Below are 18,554 nucleotides of genomic sequence, written 5' to 3'. Positions count from 1 at the left end.
CAACTGGGATTAATGTTGGCACAAACACACTCCTGTTAAATTATTTGAATTGAGAAGGCCATGGATTGTGTGTTAAGGAGACTCTCCCTGTTCCTTTGGACGAAGTAAACAAGTGGCAGTGCCGAGTGCAGAAAATGTTCCACATCTACAAAGAGTTTCCTTGGAAGTGATTGATATCGGGCAAGTATCACCCCAGTAAGGCCAATTGGAGTGTGCATCTCGAGACTTCTAGGGGTGGATCCTAGAGCAATTGGGGTTATTTGTGGGTCAAATGCCTCTTCTCTCCCCTTGGTCAATATACGTGGCTGTATTCAGAGCAAGGATCTCATTACCTCACTACCTCTGGGGATGCTTGCCATAGATGCAGGCGAAACGTCAGGAGAAAATGCCTCTAGAACATGGCCATATAGCCCGGAAAACCTACAACAATCCAGTGATTCCGGCCATGAAAGCCTTCGACAATACAAGGATCTCATTCTTGGGTGCAAAATGCCATTGGGCAACAGTGATATTCCACAAAGAGGAGCAATAATAACACCTCTTCCTTGCGCTTCTCCCTGGACCCAGTTCCAAACAAGGTGGGAGTCGAAGGCCAAAACAGGGCGCAAGTTTACCCAGTGACTGCTCTACATTCTGCAATTTGAGCCCTCCAGGTGTTTTGGACTTCAACTCCCACCATTCCTAATGGCCTACCGACTCTGGAAGGGAGAGAGGAGAGGATTCAGGTGGGCAAGTTGTAGTATTACAAGGTGCAGTCACCAAACTACAACTTCCGACTGGATAATCCACCCGACTTTGGGAAGCAGGCAAAGGTTGGAAGGAGAGGAGGAAGGATGTCTCCACTCTCTACACCAAGCACTGGTCAAACTTGGGCCCTCCAGGTGTTTTGGACTTCAACTCCCACCATTCCTAACAGCCTACCTGCTCTGGAAGGGAGAGGAGAGGATACAGGTGGGTATTATAAGGTGCAGTTGCCAAACTACATCTCCCGACTGGAGAAGTGATAGTCCACCCAACTTTGGGAAGCAGACGAAGGTTGGAAGGAGACGAGGAAGGATATCACTCTCTACACCAAGCATTGAGCAAACTTGGGCCCTCCGGGTGTCTTGGACTTCAACTCCCACCATTCCTAACAGCCTATCTGCTTTGGAAGGGAGAGAGGAGAGGATACAGGTGAGTATTACAAGGTGCAGTTGTCAAACTACATCTCCCAACTGGAGAAGTGATAGTCCACCTGACTTTGGGAAGAAAAAAAGCTTGGAAGGAGAGGAGGAAGGATGTCGCCACTCTCTACACTAGGCATTGGGCAAACCTGGGACGTCCAGGTGTTTTGGACTTCAACTCCCACCATTCCTAACAGCCTACCTGCTTTGGAAGGGAGAGAGGTGGGTATTACAACGTGCAGTTGCCAAACTACATCTCCCAACTGGAGAAATGACAGTCCACCTGACTTTGGGAAGCAGGCAAAGGTTGGTAGGAGAGGAGGAAGGATGTCTCCACTCTCTACACCAGGCATTGGGCAAACTTGGGCCCTCCAGCTGTTTTGGACTTCAACTCCCACCATTCCTAGCATCTTATCTGCTTTGGAAGGAAGAGAGGAGAGGATACAGGTGGGTACTACAACGTGCAGTTGCCAAACTACATCTCCCAACTGGAGAAGTGATACTCCACTCGACTTTGGGAAGCAGGCAAAGGTTGGAAAGAGAGGAGGAAGGATGTCTCCACTCTCTACACCAAGCATTGGGCAAACTTGGGCCCTCCAGGTGTCTTGGACTTCAACTCCCACCATTCCTAACAGCCTATCTGCTTTGGAAGGGAGAGAGGACAGGATACAGGTGGGTATTACAATGTGCAGTTGCCAAACTACATCTCCCAACTGGAGAAGTGATGGTCCACCCAACTTTGAGAAGCAGGCAAAGGTTGGAAGGAGAGGAGGAAGGATGTCTCCACTCTCTACACCAAGCACTGGTCAAACTTGGGCCCTCCAGGTGTTTTGGACTTCAACTCCCACCATTCCTAACAGCCTACCTGCTTTGGAAGGGAGAGAGGAGAGGATACAGGTGGGTATTACAACGTGAAGTTGCCAAACTACATCTCCCAACTGGAGGAGTGATGGTCCACCCAACTTTGAGAAGCAGGCAAAGGTTGGTAGGAGAGGAGGAAGGATGTCTCCACTCTCTACACCAAGCATTGAGCAAACTTGGGCCCTCCAAGTGTTTTGGACTTCAACTCCCACCATTCCTAACAGCATACCTGCTTTGGAAGGGAGAGGGGTGGGTATTACAACGTGCAGTTGCCAAACTACATCTCCCAACTGGAGGAGTGATGGTCCACCCAACTTTGGGAAGCAGATGAAGGTTGGAAGGAGAGGAGGATGTCTCCACTCTCTACACCAAGCACTGGGCAAACCTGGGCCCTCCAAGTGTTTTGGACTTCAACTCCCACCATTCCTAACAGTCCACCTGCTTTGGAAGGGAGAGAGGAGAGGATACCGGTGGGTATTGCAACATGCAATCAACAAACTACATCTCCCAACTGGAGGAGTGATGGTCCACCCTACTTTGAGAAGCAGATGATGGTTAGAAGGAGAGGAGGATGTCTCCACTCTCTACACCAGGCATTGTCATGAAGGGTTCTAGTTGAGTGTGTGCATCAGCATTTCAGTGGTTGTGGGTAGATGCATGGGCCAGCGAGGGACGGAGAGGGCAAGGTGTCCAAAAAAGCTTTCTATGGAACCAATGAGGCAGCCAAGCACTCAAGGGAAGCTTCATTAGATGCTCCCTGGAAGCTCCGCCACCATCCTTCATGCCTTACCGCCGCAACAAGGCCTCATACATCAACAGCGAGGGGCAGGAGACAGACTCAACATATGGAAGAGAGCAGGTGAAGCTAGCCAAGGGGAGGGGAGGGGGGGAGAGAGAGAAGCCTCACCTGTGTTTCAGTTCTGTGGCCCAGAGATACCCAAGAGAGGAGCCAAAACCAGGGAGGGAAGAAATGGAGGAGGAGGAGGAGAGTGTAAAAACCACCCAATATAGATCCATCATCGATCCAGTCATTTACCCCAAGGTGATTACCCATCAAAACCGCACAGGGCTCGATATGAATCCAGGGAAGCTGGAGGCGGAGGGCTGGCAGCTGTTTCCATGTCTCTTGTTTGGAAGCGGCTCAGATCCTCCTTCGGAAAAAATGGGGGAAGGGGCCTGAGGCGGGCGCTTCCGCCTCGGCACCAAAAAAAGGGTCTCTCCTTTATTCATGTCCCCCAAAATGTGGGTTTGCGATCCCCAAAAAGATCCCTAATGGAGTCACTTAGACATTCAGCAGCAGAGACGACGGCAACGGTGGTGGCTGGGAGGCCAGGAGGATGCCAGCTGCCCTTCCTCGGTGCCAAGGGAAGAGAATGGCACCTCTATTGGCTGGCAAAGCTCCCCCACTTCCCTAACCAGCTGCCACCCCCAGGGTCTGGCAAAGAGGAACCACCATGATAGGCAGCCCTCCGAGGGAAGAGAGGGAGAGACAGAGGCAAGCTTCCCAGTTCGGAGACTGGCAAACTCATCCCTGGCAGAGAAACCCACTCCGAAGAGGATTATTTTTCTTTTAAGGGTGGGAGGGTGGTCCTTTATGTGGGTTTCAGAGCCTCCTGTGGCGAGAGCGAAATGGATCCTTTGCACAGGGGAAAAAAAATACTCTCATTTTTGGCCACAAGGGCAAAGACCCCCAAGTCACCTCCTTATATATCGGGAGAGACCTCACGTCCCCAAGGGTGGTGTGCAGAAGCTTGTCACAGAGCTCTGCTTCACTGTGAAGAATTGGATTTCAGAGCCTCCTGTGTCCACTATGAAATGGATCCATATACACAATATATATACATACTCTCATTTATGGCCACAAGGGCAAACATACTCAGATCCCCTCCCCATAAGTCGGGAGGGCCTGAAAGCATCCATACATGATTTGCAAACGCTTAGGGAAAGACACGTCCTCTGCCATTCCCTCCTTTTGGCACAAGGAGATGATGATGATATATATAATGTAAGATGCCTTGTGATGAAATTTTAGGAAGCATTGTTTTTGGCCACAAGGGCGAACGCACTCCCCCGCCCCAAAGTCACATTTGGAGAGCCTGAAAAGTCTCCAAGGGGAAAGCTTGGGAAGAGAGATGCCCCTTGGCATGCCTTGGCACAAGAAGACTCGAATGGGAGCAACATATTAGACAAACAAAGCGCTCTCCCCATATAGATATAGATGGATATAGATACAGATATATAGATATACATACATATATATGTACACACATATACATATACATAAATATATATGCACTCATATATTTTATATAGATAGATATATACACATCCCCATACATATAATGATATAGATGGATATAGATACAGATATATAGATATACATACATATATATGTACACACATATACATATATATATATATATATATGCACTCAAATATTTTATATAGATAGATATATACACATCCCCATACATATAATGATATAGATGGATATAGATAGATATATAGATATACATACATATATATGTACACACATATACATATATATACACTCATATATTTTATATAGATAGATATATACACATACATATACATATATATATACACACACATATACAGTTTGTATATGTGTGTGTGTATATATATATGTATATATATGTATATATATGTGTGTATATATATGTGTATATATATGTATATGTGTATGTATATATATGTATATATATATGTGTGTGTATATATACAGACATATACATACATATACATATACATGTATACACACATATACATATATATATACATATACATATACACACACATATACAGTTTGTATATGTGTGTATATATGTGTATATATATATGTATATGTATGTATATATGTATATATATGTGTGTGTGTATATATATACATTTACATATATACATATACATATAAACATATATATATATACATATATATACACACACACATATACAGTTTGTATATGTGTGCATATATGTGTATATATATATGTATATGTATGTATATATGTATATATATGTGTGTGTATATATATATACATATACATATATACATATACATATATATATATATATATACACACACACACATATATAAATATACATATATATATATATATATAGGAGCCCTGGAAACACCCCTCTCCTCCATGGCACCAATGGCCACTTTCCATCCATCTCTGTCTCCAAGCCAGCATCCCTCTCTCCCCAAAGGCGCCTCCCGCCCTGCCATTGCCAAGCCCAGCCCTTCTTAGCTGCCCCCCCACCACCACCAAAGGTTCTCCAAACCGGACACTCCACCCCCAACAGCCCCTCCCACCCTCCCTCTCTCTTGATTAGAGGAACCTCCGGCATGGGATCCTCCAAGGAGAGCTTTTACGCACAGCCCCAACCCACGCCGGTGAGGAAGGGAGGGTCTCAAAGCCCCCCTCCCCATTTCCCTATTAATCCCTTTGGAAAGGGATATTATTATACCCTTCCCTACAAGCCTCCCCCAAGCACACACACCATTTTGCCCAAGCTTGGGCACTGCATCCCTTTGCCACCCCCCACCCTCCTTCCCAGCCTCACGCCCTTTCTCTCTCTACTTGGGGGGAAAAGGCAAGAGAAGGGTCTCTTAAGACATGCAAAGCCCCCTCTTTCGCTTACCTTTTGGGGTGCAGCTTGCCTCACCCGATGGGAGGGGTCATGCTTTCATCTCCAGGGGGGGTTGGGAGGCATGGAGAAGAGAAGGAAGGCTCCCCGACGCTGCGCCAAGGCGGAGAAGGGAGAGAAGGGAGAGAGATTGGGAAGGGGGGACCTTGGGAAAGCGCTCCCCCCAAACGCCTCCTTCAAACCTCCATCGGCGGCATCCACGCACATAAAGGAGGCAAAGGGAAGGGAAGGTAGGGTAAGATGGGGGGGGGGCACGGAAGGGCTGTGGCCCCCGGAAAAATGAGCTTCATCAACCGCCCTTGGCCATTGGAGAGGCTGTTCTGTTTTGGAGCGCGCACCGGCTCCCGACGTTGGCTTTCTCCGAATCCTGAGCCGAGCCGAAGCTCCCCGGTGCCGGGTTTGGGTCTCGCCGAGCCCCGCAGAACCTGGGCTGGGTTGGGGGGAGATGATGGGCTGGGGGGAGGAAGAGGCGAGGAGAGGCGGAGCGCGCAAAAGGAAGACGCGCCTCCTCCCCGCTTTCCCTCTTCGGAGAGGCCAGGGCGCGCAGGGCAGCCAGGGCGCGCGGCTTTGGGGTGCCTTTTCCTGGGGCGCCCTCCTCCTTTCCTGGCCTCTTTTTGGGGGGGAGGGAAGGGAGGGGAGCTGGGTGTCGCCCCGAGGAAGGGGAAGGAGGGAGGGAGGGAGGAGAGGGAGGGGAAAGGGCCGCCCCTTTTCTGCAGATGGAGAAGGAAGGCGGAGGCTTCGGCGTTGGGAAAGGAGGGAGCCTTGCAGCTGATGCTGCTGCACCGAAACTAGGGAGGGAGGAGGAGGAAGAGGAAGAGGAAGAGGAAGAGGAGGAAGGCCAGGCTCTGGAAGTGGGCAAGTTGGAGGGTTGCAAGGGGCAGTCGCCAAACTACAACTCCCAACTGGAGGAGTGATAGTCCACCCGACTTTGGGAAGCAGGCAAAGGTTGGTAGGACAAGAAGAAGGATGTCTCCATTCCCAACACTAGGCATTGGACTAACATGGGCCCTCCAAGTTAGTGACTGCACCCTTGTAATACTACAATTTGCTCACCTGCTCCTTCTCCGCTCTTCCTTCCAGAGTACGTAGGCTGTTAGGAATGGTGGGAGTTGAAGTCCAAAACACCTGGAGGGCCTGAGTTTGCCCAATGCCTGGTCTACAGTCTGCAATTTGGGCCTTCCAGGTGTTTTGGACTTCAACTCCCACCATTCCTAACAGCCTACCTACTCTGGAAGGAGGAGAGGAGAAGGAGCAGATGAGCAAGTTGTAGTATTACAAGGTGCAGTCGCCAAACTACAACTCCCAACTGGAGGAGTGATAGTCCACCCGACTTTGGGAAGCAGGCAAAGGTTGGAAGGAGAGGAGGAAGGATGTCTCCATTCCCAACACCAGGCATTGGGCAAACTTGGGCCCTCCAGGTGTTTTGGACTACAACTCCCACCATTCCTAACAACCTACCTACTCTTAGAGGGAGCCGATGGAAAGATGGAAAAGTTGTAGTATCACAAGGTGAAGTCGCCAAACTGCAACTCCCAACTGGAGGAGTGATAGTCCACCCGACTTTGGGAAGCAGGCAAAGGTCGGAAGGAGGTGAGGAAGGGTGTCTCCATTCCCAACACCAGGCATTGGGCAAACTTTGGTCCTCCAAGTTTGCCCACTATTCCTAACAGCCTACCTAATCTGGAAGGGAGAGAGGAGAAGGAGCAGGTGAGCAAATTGTAGTATTACAAGGTGCAGTCGCCAAACCACATCTCCCAGCTGGAGGAGTGATAGTCCACCCAACTTTGGGAAGCAGACGAAAGCTGGAAGGAGATGAGGAAGGATGTCTCCATTCCCAACACCAGGCATTGGGCAAACTTGGGCCCTCCAACTTTGCCCACCATTCCTAACAGCCTACCTAATCTGGAAGGGAGAGAGGAGAAGGAGCAGGTGAGCAAGTTGTAGTATTACAAGGTGCAGTCACCAAACTACAACTCCCAACTGGAGAAGTGATAGCCCACCCAACTTTGGGAAGCAGAAGAAAGCTGGAAGGAGATGAGGAAGGATGTCTCCATTTCCAACACCAGGCATTGGGCAAACTTGGGCCCTCCAGGTGTTTTGGTCTTCAACTCCCACCATTCCTAACAGCCTACCTGCTCTGGAAGGGGGAGGAGAGGATACAGGTGGGTATTACAAGGTGCAGTTGCCAAACTACATCTCCCAACTGGAGGAGTGATGGTCCACCCAACTTTGGGAAGCAGGCGAAGGTTGGAAGGATAGGAGGAAGTATGTCTCCATTCCCAACACCAGGCATTGGGCAAACTTGGGCCCTCCAAGTGATAGTCCACCCAACTTTGGGAAGCAGATCAACTTTGGGAAGCAGATCAAGGCTGGAAGGAGATGAGGAAGGATGTCTCCACACTCTACACCAGGCATTGGGCAAACTTGGGACCTCCAGGTGTTTTGGACTTCAACTCCCACCATTCCTAAGAGCCTACCTACTCTGGAAGGGATGGAGGAGAGGGAGCCGGTGGGCAAGTTGCAGTATCACAAGGTGAAGTCGCCAAACTACAACTCCCAGCTGGAGGAGTGATAGTCCACCCGACTTTGGGAAGCAGGCAAAGGTTGGTAGGAGAGGAGGAAGGATGTCTCCACTCCCAACACCAGGCATTAGGCAAACTTGGGCCCTCCAAGTTTGCCCACCGTTCCTAACAGCCTACCTAATCTGGAAGGAAGAGAGGAGAAGGAGCAGGTGAGCGAGTTGTAGTATTACAAGGTGCAGTCACCAAACTACAACTCCCAACTGGAGGAGTGATAATCCACCCGACTTTGGGAAGCAGGCAAAGGTTGGAAGGAGGTGAGGAAGGATGTCTCAATTCCCAACATCAGGCATTGGGCAAACTTGGGCCCTCCAGGTGTTTTGGACTACAACTCCCACCATTCCTAACAGCCTACCTACTCTGAGAGGGAGCCGATGGGAAAGTTGTAGTATCACAAGGTGAAGTCGCCAAACTACATCTCCCAACTGGAGGAGTGATAGTCCACCCGACTTTGGGAAGCAGGCAAATGTTGCAAGGAGGTGAGGAAGGGTGTCTCCATTCCCAACACCAGGCATTGGTCAAACTTGATTTGATATGATTCTATGTAGCACTTAAATTTGGGCCAAACTGCCTTTGCTCTCCATTATAGATGCACCCCCAGAGGCAGTCAAGAGATAAGCCTGGCCTACCTTGCAAGGTTGTTGGAAGCAAGAGAGAGATTGTGTGCAGTGGAAGAGCTACCAGTCAGGTTGGACTGTGTGCAAAACAAGGACGAGTCCACAACTAAACCTGGAATGCTTTGCAAGTAGATATGACACCAAATGTCCCTTTGGCACACAACTGGGATTAATATTGGCGCAAACTCACTCTCTGTTAGATGATTTGAATTGAGAAGGCCATGGATTGTGTGTTAAGGAGACTCTCCCTGTTCCTTTGGACAAAGGGACTCAGTAAACAAGTGGCAGTGCCGAGTGCAGAAAATGTTCCACATCTACAAAGAGTTTCCTTGGAAGTGATTGATATCGGGCAAGTATCACCCCAGTAAGGCCAATTGGAGTGTGCATCTCGAGACTTCTAAGAGTGGATCAAAAGCCATCAACAATTGGGGTTATTTGTGGGTCAAATGGCTCTCCTCTCCCCTTGGTCAAAATATATGGCTGTATTCAGAGCAAGGATCTCATTCTTGGGTGCAAAACGCCATTGGTCAATGGTGATATTCCACAAAGAGGAGCAATAACAACACCTCTTCCTTGCGCTTCTTCCTGGACCCAGTTCCAAACAAGGTGGGAGTCGAAGTCCAAAACACCTGGTGGGCCCAAGTTTGCCCAGTGACTGCTCTACATTCTGCCATTTGAGCCCTCCAAGTGTTTTGAGCCGTCCAGCAGACGAAGGCTGGAAGGAGATGAGAAAGGATGTCTCCACACTCTACACCAGGCATTGGGCAAACTTGGGCCCTCCAGATGTTTTGGACTTCAACTCCCACCATTCCTAACAGCATACCTACTCTGGAAGGGAGAGAGGAGAGGATACAGGTGGGTATTACAACATGCAGTCGCCAAACTATATCGCCCAACTGGAGGAGTGATAGTCCACCCAAGCAGCTGAAAGCGTGAAGATGAGGAAGGATGTCTCCACACTCTACACCAGGCATTGGACTTCAACTTCCAGATGTTTTGAACTTCAACTCCCACCATTCCAAAGTGCAAAACACATGGAGGACCCAAGTTTGCCCCATGCCTGCTCTATACTCAGCAGTTTGGCACCACTGCTATGTGGTTGGGAGTTGTCGTTTGGCAACACACTTTGTAAAACTACAACTCCCTGGATTCCATGGCATTGCAAGTCATGTCAAACTGCATGCATTCATTCTACAGTGCAGATGCCTCTTTTGAGTCTGCAATTTCATATAAGGGATGGCATTTGGTGTCAAGGACCTTGATGTCAATGTCTTGGTATCTCAAGGACCTTGAGTCAAGTTGCATCTACACACTGTAGATCAGTGGTCCGTGGACCACCAGTGGTCTGCAAGAACAAAAATATGGTCCGTGGTCTCACCATTACTACATCATTGCCTTGAAACCACACGTCAACATGAGTTTTGTGAAACCCTCTTCTAGTGCCAAAGCAATGGGGATGTCGGGATGGGAGAGGCTAACTCCCCACGAAAGATTACTACCACCACATCAGCTCTAGATTATTAAATATGGTTTTCTTTGGGCAAGCAGATGGCGACTACTTGGCGGCATATGTTCTGTATCAGAAACTAGAGCAGATGGGGTCTATCCAGTGCAATTTTCTGAAACAGCACCCCAAATAACCAAACCAAATCTCAAGCTGACCAACGTCTCTCCTGATGTTTTGCCTGCATCTGTGGCAGTCAACCTGAGAGCTTGTGAGGTCTGTTGGAAGCTAGAAAAATTAGGTTTATGTATCTGTGAAAAGTTCAGGGTGGGAGGAAGAACTCTTCTCTGTTGGAGCGAGGTGAGAACGTTTCAGCTGGCCACCTTGATTAGCATTTAATGGCCTTGCAGTTTTCAAGGTCTGGCTTCTTTCGATGCTTGCCATTGAAATCCACGAGCATGTGGACAATTTCAACAGAAAGGAAGAAACCATGGAAATGACCAAAATCTGGCTGCCAGTATTAAAAAGCTCTAAAATTATAACAGTAAACAGGGGAATTCCAGACAAGAAACAATCAGGGACAGTTAATCACCTCTCAACAAAGGATTCCCCCAGGCAGTAATAAGTCACACCTAAAAACTGTCAGGCCATTAAATGCTAATCAAGATGGCCAATTGAAACATTCACACCTTCCGCCAACAGACAAGAGTTCTTTCTCCCACCCTGGACATCCTGCAACAACCCAGAGATTCCAGCCATGAAAGCCTTTGACAATACACGGTTATTTCTAACTAGCCGTCCCCTGCCATTCATTGCTGTGGCCCAGTCTGTGTATATGTGCTTTGTGTGTGTATATATTTGTTTATATATGTGTGTTTGCATATATATATATATATATATATATGGGTGTATATATGTGTGTGTCTATATATGTGTGTCTATATTTGTGTGTTTATATGTGTACATGCATATTGTGTATATGTGTGTGTATATATATTTGTGTATTTGTGTGTTTATATGTATACATACATATTGTGTATATGTGTGTGTGTATATATTTGTGTATTTGTGTGTTTATATGTATACATACATATTGTGTATATGTGTGTGCTTGTCTATATGCATATTTGTGTGTACATATGAATGTATGTGGATATGTATATGTGTGTGCATGTGTATATGTATAAATGTGTATCTATATGTATGTGTGTCTGTATATGTGTATATTTGTGTGTGTTTGTGCATACACACACATATATGGGCCCCCTATGGCGCAGTGGGTTAAAGCACTGAGCTTCTGAGTTTGTTGACCAAAAGGTCACAGGTTCGATTCCAGGGAGCGGCGTGAGCTTCCACTTTCAGGCCTAGCTTCTGCCAACCTAGCAGTTCGAAAACATGCAAATGTGAGTAACTCAATAGGTACTGCTCCGGCAGGAAGGTAACGGCGTACCATGCGGTCATGACCTTGGAGGTGTCTATGGACAACGCTGGCTCTTCGGAAATGGAGATGAGCACCACACCCCAGAGTCAGACATGACTGGACTTAATGTCAGGGGACAACCTTTACTATACATATATATACATACACATGTGTGTGTATGAATGTGTGCATGCGTATATGTATATGAGTATATGTGTATATGTATATATGGTGGGGTTTTTTTGGGGGGGCAGTTTAATTCTGTTTCACTGGGGTTTTGTGTGTGTGTTTAGGAGTGATGGATACTCACTGGCCTGAGAGGTGTGTTGTGTCCAAATTTGGTGTCAATTCGTCCAGTGGTTTTTGAGTTTTGTTAATCCCACAAATGAACATTGCATTTTTATTTATATAGAAAATATTGCTATAGCACTATACTATAGAACAGCGTTTCTCCACCTGGGGGTCGGGATCCCTGGGGAGGTCGCGAGGGGGTGTCAGAGGGGTCGCCAGAGACCATCAGAAAACACAGTATTTTCTGTTGGTCATGGGGGTTCTGTGTGGGAAGTTTGGCCCAATTCTATTGTTGGTGGGGTTCGGTAAACTATACATCCAAGCAACCATAACTCCCAGATGGCAGGGTCTATTTCCCCCAAACTCAACCAGTGTTCACATTTGGACATATTGAGTATTCGTGCCAAGATAGGTCCAGATCCATCATTGTTTGAGTCCACAGTGCTCTCTGGATGTAGGTGAACTACAACTCCAAAAATCAAGATCAATGCCCATCAAAAGTTTCCAGTATTTTCTATTGGTCACAGGATTTCTGAGTGCCAAGTTTAGTTCAATTCCATTGTTGGTGGAGTTCAGAATGTTCTTTGATTGTAGGTGAACTATAAATCCCAGCAACTACCAACTCCCAAATATCAAGGTCTATTTTCCTCAAACTCCACCTGTGTTCACATTTGGGCATAGTGAGTATTTGTGCCAAGTTTGGTTTCAGATCTATCATTGTTTGAGTCCACAGTGCTCTCTGGATGTAGGTGAACTACAACTCCCAAACTAAAGGTAAATGTCCACCAAACCCTTCCAGTATTTTCTGTTGGTCATGGGAGTTCTGTGTGCCAAGTTTGGTTCAATTCCATCCTTGGTGGAGTTCAGAATGCCCTTCCTAAATAGGATCTTGTCAGGTTTTCTTCAGGGCGTGTTTTCCATCGCCTTCCTCTCAGGCTGAGAGAGTGTGACTCCAGGTCCTTGAATGGGTTCCTGAGCCAGAATTTGCGTCCCAGCTCTCAAAATACCACAATGAGAACAGACAGGCGCGCCATTGAACCCTCGCCGCTGGGAGCGCGGAGCCGCAAGATCCGTTGGATAAACCCACTAAAACAGAAGAATAGCAATCAAGGAAATGGATAATTGGGATTAATAATGCAATGGGATAATAAAGCGCCGGCGAGAGATTAGCCGGCGACGTTGTTGTCGGCACAGATGGCGGCGCGGTTTTTGCTGTCCTCGGTGGGCATCCCACCCACTCTGAGAGTGGCGAGGGAGAGAAAGAGAGAGACGTAGTCTTCCACAGGTAATAATTGGCAGGTCCTTTGTTCAAAATATGCATATTAGGGTCTGTGGGTGTAAACAATGAGGCCTAGGATGCATCTCCATTGCAGAGTGGATGAAGTTGGACACCGCTTTAACTTCCCTGGCTCAAAGCTATGGAATACTAGGAGATAGTTTAATGAGGCACACGTGTGCAGGGAAGGCGAAACATCTTGCAAAATCATTCTACGGAATCCCGGGACTTGTAGTTCCACAAGAGCTTTTGTCTTCCATTCCATGTCAAACGACACCTACCAGGATTCCATGGAACTGAACCATAGTGTCAAACAGCATCCTTTTTCCAGTGTAGAATTTGCACTGTAGATCTGCATTTCTCAACCTGGGGGTTGGGACCCCTACTGGGGTTGCAAGGGGGTATCAGAGGGGTCAATGCCCACCAAACTCAAGGTCAATGCCCACCAAATCCTTCCAGTATTTTATGTTGGTTATGGGCATTCTGTGTGCCAAGTTTGGTTCAATTCCATAGTTGGTGAAGTTCAGAATGCTCTTTGATTGTAGGTGAACTATACATCCCAGCAACTACAACTCCCAAATGTCAAGTTCTATTTTCCCCAAACTCCATCAGTGTTCACATTTGGGCATATTGAATATTCATGCCAAGTTTGGTCCAATTCCATCATTACTTGAGTCCACAGTGCTCTCTGGATGTAGGTGAACTACAACTCCCAAACTCAAGGTCAGTGCCCACCAAACTCTTCCAGTATTTTCTGTTGGTCATGGGAGTTCTGTGTGCAAAGTTTGGTTCAATTCCATCAATGGTGAAGTTCAGAATGCTCTTTGATTGTAGGTGAACTATGAATCCCGGCAATTACAACTTGCAAATGCCAAGGTATATTTTCCCCAAACTCCACCACTGATAGTTTTTGGGCATATTGAATGTTCATGCCAAGTTTGGTCCACATCCATCATTGTTTGTGTCCACAGTGCTCTCTGGATGAAGGTGAACTACAACTCCAAAACTCAAGGTCAATGCCCATGCATGGGGAGCTGGAGCTGACAGGGGGAGCTCACCCATGCTCTCCCCGGAGTCGAACGTGCAACCTGTCGGTATTTTCTGTTGGTCATGGGTGTTCTGTGTGCCAAGATTGGTTCAATGTCATCACTGGAGGAGTTGATTGTAGGTGAACTATAAATCCCAGCAACTACAACTCCCGAACATCAAGGTCTATTTTCCCCAAACTCCAGCAGTATTCAGATTTGGGCATATTGAGTATCCATGCCAAGTTCGGTCCAGATCCCTCATTGTTTGAGTCCACAGTGCTCTCTGGATGAAGGTGAACTACAACTCCAAAACTCAAGGTCAATGCCCACGTAAGGGGAGCTGGAGCTGACAGAGGGAGCTCATCTGCACTCTCCCCGGAGTTGAACCTGCAACCTGTCAGTATTTTCTCTTGGTCATGGGCGTTCTGTGTGCCAAGATTGGAGGAGTTGATTGTAGGTGAACTATAAATCCCAGCAACTACAACTACCAAACATCAAGGTCTGTTTCCTCCAAACTCCACCAGTATTCAGATTTGGGCATATTGAGTATCCGTGCCAAGTTCGGTCCAGATCTCTCATTGAGTCCACAGTTCTCTCTGGATGTAGGTGAACTACAACTCCCCATCTCAAGGTCAATGCCCATCAAACCCTTCCAGTATTTTCTGTTGGTCATGGGAGTTCTGTGTGCCAAGTCCATCACTGGTGGAGTTCAGAATGCTCTTTGATTGTAGCTGAACTATAAATCTCAGGAACTACAACTCCCGAATGCCAAGGTCTATTTTCCCCAACCCCCATCGGTGTTCACATTTAGGCATATTGAGAATCCATGCCAAGTTTGGTCCAGATTCATCATTGTTTGAGTCCACAGTGCTCTCTGGGTGTAGGTGAACTACAACTCCCCATCTCAAGGTTAATGCCCACCAAACCTTTCCAGTATCTTGGAATACTGGAAGAGTAATGGGAGTTGTGTGTGCCAAGTTTGGTACAATTCCATCCTTGGTGGAGTTCAGAATGCTCTTTGATTGTAGGTGAACTATACATCCCAGCAACTACAACTCCCAAATGTCAAGGTCTATTTTCCCCAAACTCCAACAGTGTTCATATTTGGGCATATTGAATATTTATGCCAGGTTTGGTCCAGATCCGTCATTGTTTGAGTCCACAGTGCTCTCTGGATGAAGGTGAACTACAACTCCAAAACTCAAGGTCAATGCCCATGCATGGGGAGCTGGAGCTGACAGAGGGAGCTCATCCGCACTCTCCCCAGAGTTGAACCTGCAACCTGTCGGTATTTTCTGTTGGTCATGGGCATCCTCTGTGCCAAGTTTGGTTCAATTCCATCGCTGGAGGAGTTGATTGTAGGTGAACTATAAATCCCCGTAATTACAACTCCCAAACATCGAAGTCTATTTCCCCTAAACTCCACCAGTATTCAGATTTGGGCATATTGAGTATCCGTCCCAAGTTTGGTCCAGATCTCTAATTGAGTCCACAGTTCTCTCTGGATGTAGGTGAACTACAACTCCCCATCTCAAGGTCAATGCCCATCAAACCCTTCCAGTATTTTCTGTTGGTCATGGGAGTTCTGTGTGCCAAGTCCATCACTGGTGGAGTTCAGAATGCTCTTTGATTGTAGCTGAACTATAAATCTCAGGAACTACAACTCCCAAATGCCAAGGTCTATTTTCCCCAACCCCCATCAGTGTTCACATTTAGGCATATTGAGAATCCATGCCAAGTTTGGTCCAGATTCATCATTGTTTGAGTCCACAGTGCTCTCTGGGTGTAGGTGAACTATAACTCCCAAACTCAAGGTTAATGCCCACCAAACCTTTCCAGTATCTTGGAATACTGGAAGAGTAATGGGAGTTGTGTGTGCCAAGTTTGGTTCAATTCCATAGTTGGTGAAGTTCGGAATGCTCTTTGATTGTAGGTGAACTATACATCCCAGCAATTACAACTCCCAAATGTCAAGGTCTATTTTCCCCTAAACTCCAACAGTGTTCATATTTGGGCATATTGAGAATTCATGCCAAGTTTGGTCCAGATCCAGTGCTCTCTGGATGTAGGTGAACTACAACTCCAAAACTCAAGGTCAGTGCCCACGCATGGGAAGCTGGAGCTGACAGAGGGAGCTCATCTGTGCTCTCCCCGGAGTCGAACCTGTGACCTGTCGGTATTTTCAGTTGGTCATTGGAGTTCTGTGTGCCAAGATTGGTTCAATTCCATCGCTGGAGGAGGTAATTGTAGGTGAACTATAAATCCCCGCAACTACAACTCCCAAACATCAAGGTCTATTTCCCCTAAACTCCACCAGTGTTCACATTTGGGCATATTGAGTAACCGTGCCAAGTTCAGTCCAGATCCCGCATTGTCTGAGTCCACAGTGCTCTCTGGATGTAGGTGAACTATAACTCCCAAACTCAAGGTTAATGCCCACCAAACCCTTCCAGTATCTTGGAATACTGGAAGAGTAATGGGAGTTCTGTGTGCCAAGTTTGGTTCAATTCCATCGTTGGTGGAGTTCAGAATGCTCTTTGTTGTAGGTGAACTATAAATCTTAGCAACTACAACTCCCAAATGACAAAATCAATTCACCTCCAACCATCTACACTGTTGAAGGAATGCAGTTGAATGCGATTTTCCTGGTTCTTGGCAGTAAAATCACAGTCCCGGGTTCTTTTGCCTTCTCAGCCATGTCCAGTGACACCTCCCCGGGTTCCATAGTGTCAAACTGCATTCCTTGTCCAGTGTAGATGGTCTCCAGGCCTCTTTCCAGATGGGAAGAAGCATCTTTAATGGATGGACTTAATAGATGAAGTTGTCTCCCCACAATCTCAGTCACTTCAGCTCCTCCCTGGAGGTAATTCACTTCTTCGGGACTGGCTCTGCAAAAAGATCTCTCTTTCCCGGACATGTTTGCCTCCAAACCCAGCGATGAGTGCGCTGGTCCGGAATAATGGCCTGCCAGAATTGGGTCTCTCCGCTTCCTTTGTTTTGTTGACAAGCTATCCGTCCTTTCACCCCTGAGATTTGAGGAGCGACAGGAAGGTGGTTTCGTATTTATTTTGGACTGGAGCTATTTAGGAAGAAAGGACTAGGTTTGGATCCTTGCTCAGTCAAGGAAACCCATTGCTCTGGGCAAGTCACACTCTCTCAGCCTCAGAGGAAGGCTATCGCAAATAGGGTTGAATGAGGATCACTGTGGGTGCATCTGCAGTAGAGAATGAATGCAGCTCTACCTCACTTGAACTGCGGTGTCCCACGCTATGGAATCCTGGGAGTTGCAATTCTCAGTCTTTGACCTTGTCAAACTACAGCTCTCAGGATCCTCTACATAGAGCTGTGGCAGGGAAAAGGGTCAAGCTACATTCATTTTACTCTTAGTCAAACTACAACTCCAAGGATTCTATCGTACTGAGCCATGGCAGTTCAAGTGGGGTCTAAGTGTAAATGCACCCTTAGTAATACTACAACTCCCATCACATGGAGACATGGCAATCAAAGTGAGACCAAACTGCGTTCATTCTACAGTGTACATGCACCTTTAGTCAAACTACAACTTCCAGGATTCAATGTCACTGAGCCATGGAAGCTCAAGTGGGGCCAAACTGTAAATGCACCCTTAGTCAAACTACAACTCCCAGGATTCTATTGCATTGAGCCATAGCAGTGTACATGCACTTTTAGTCAAACTACAACTTCCAGGATTCCACTTCACTGAGCTATGGAAGCTCAAGTGGGGCCAAACTGTAAATGCACCCTTAGTCAAACTACAACTCCCAGGACTCCATTGCACTGAGCCATGGCAGATTCAAGTGGGGTCAAATTGCATTCATTCCACAGTATAGATGCACCTTTAGTCAAACTACAATTCCCAGGATTCTATCACACTGAACCATGGCAGTTCAAATGGGGTCAAACTGAGTACATTCTACAGTGTAGATGCACCTTTAGTCAAACTACAACTCCCAGGACTCCACTTCACTGAGTCATGGCAGTTCATGTGTAAATGCACCTTTAGTCAAACTACAACTCCCAGGATCCCATCACATGGAGACCTAGCAATTAAAGTGAGGCCAAGCTGCATTCATTCTACAGTGTAGATGCACCTTTAGTCAAACTACAACTCCCAGGATTCTATTGCATTGAGCCATAGCATTTTACATGCACCTTTACTCAAACTACAACTTTCAGGAT

At 47.0% G+C, this 18,554-nt stretch overlaps 1 protein-coding gene across 1 annotated transcript in view; it reads right to left on the bottom strand.

Moving 5' to 3' along the window:
* LOC137095500 (leucine-rich repeat and fibronectin type III domain-containing protein 1-like) overlaps positions 1-6,470 on the bottom strand; it is a 178,549-nt gene extending 172,079 nt beyond the window's left edge. The window contains exon 1 of the mRNA XM_067462244.1: positions 5,694-6,470. The gene's annotated coding sequence lies outside the window, so the exon portion shown is untranslated. The remainder of the gene's footprint in view (positions 1-5,693) is intronic.
* Positions 6,471-18,554: the final 12,084 nt, after the last annotated feature.

Source organism: Anolis sagrei, chromosome Y (assembly GCF_037176765.1).
Source record: "Anolis sagrei isolate rAnoSag1 chromosome Y, rAnoSag1.mat, whole genome shotgun sequence".
In the NCBI taxonomy this organism is placed as follows: Eukaryota; Metazoa; Chordata; class Lepidosauria; order Squamata; family Dactyloidae; genus Anolis; species Anolis sagrei.
The sequence above is the reverse complement of the archived record's forward strand: the minus strand, read 5'-3'. Positions and strand labels throughout refer to the sequence as shown.